Source organism: Symphodus melops, assembly GCF_947650265.1.
Source record: "Symphodus melops genome assembly, chromosome: 6".
Taxonomy (NCBI): domain Eukaryota; kingdom Metazoa; phylum Chordata; class Actinopteri; order Labriformes; family Labridae; genus Symphodus; species Symphodus melops.
The window spans coordinates 328580-330078 of NC_136696.1; positions in this window are offsets into that span (position 1 = coordinate 328580).

Consider the following 1499-nt stretch of genomic DNA (forward strand, 5'->3'; position numbering starts at 1 on the left):
CTCCCCTCCTCTCTACGTGCCCCCTCTAAAGCCACGCCCCTCCCCTCTATGCGCTCCCTCTTAAGCCACGCCCCCTCTGTGGCCCTCTAAAGCCACGCCCCTTCCCCCCTCTGTGCTCCCTCTAAAGCCCCTCCCCCCTCTGTGCTCCCTCTAAAGCCCCTCCCCTTCTATGAGCTCCCTCTAAAGCGCCACGCCCCTTCTCCCCCCTCTGTGCTCCCTCTAAAGCCCCTCCCCTCCCCTCTATGTGCTCCCTCTAAAGCCCCTCCCGCTCCCCCTCTGTGCTCCCTCTAAAGCCACGCCCCTTCTCCCCCCCTCTGTGCTCCCTCTAAAGCCCCTCCCCTCCTCTCTACGTGCCCCCTCTAAAGCCACGCCCCTCCCCTTTATGCGCTCCCTCTTAAGCCACGCCCCCTCTGTGGCCCTCTAAAGCCACGCCCCTTCCCCCTCTGTGCTCCTCTAAAGCCCCTCCCCTCCTCTCTATGTGCTCCCTCTTAAGCCACGCCCCTTCTCCCCCCTCTGTGCTCCCTCTAAAGCCACGCCCCTCCCTTCTATGTGCTCTCTCTAAAGCCACGCCCCTTCTCCCCCTCTGTGCTCCCTCTAAAGGCCCTCCCCTCTATGTGCTCCCTCTAAAGCCACGCCCCTTCTCCCCCCTCTGTGCTCCCTCTAAAGCCACGCCCCTCCCTTCTATGTGCTCCCTCTAAAGCCACGCCCCTTCCCCCTCTGTGCTCCTCTAAAGCCCCTCCCCTCCTCTCTATGTGCTCCCTCTTAAGCCACGCCCCTTCCTTCTATGAGCTCCCTCTAAAGCCACGCCCCTTCCCCCCTCTGTGCTCCCTCTAAAGCCCCTCCCCTCCTCTCTACGTGCCCCCTCTAAAGCCACGCCCCTCCCCTCTATGCGCTCCCTCTTAAGCCACGCCCCCTATGTGCTCCCTCTAAAGCCACGCCCCTCCCTTATATGCACAAACACCATTGGTCCAGAAGCAGATTTCATTTTTCGTGCATGTTAAGGGTAGAGAAGGAGCATGGAGACAGGGAGGCCTGTGATTGGTTCATCAGAGAGCAGGGAGACAGAGAGGCCTGTGATTGGTTCATCAGAGAGCATGGAGACAGGGAGGCCTGTGATTGGTTCATCAGAGAGCAGGGAGACAGGGAGGCTGTGATTGGTTCATCAGATTGGTACCTTGTGGCAGACATTGGTCGAAGTTTTTTACGTGCTTACAAATACTATTGATGACAGATTTGTTTTGTTTCGTTTTCAGAGAACCTGAGTTATTAATGTCTGTCAGGACCTAAAGGGGTCAAACTGAGTGTGGAGCTCCAGTTCAGGAGCTTTTGATCGCCCCTGATGTTTGAAATGTATAACCTCATTTATCAGAGCTCTCTTGACAGAGAGAGGAGAGTCAGGAATGTTGAACGACCAGATCATCCTCATTTCATTCATCTACTGAGAGAGAGAGAGAGAGAGAGAGAGAGAGAGAGAAGAGAGAGAGAGAGAGAGAGAGAGA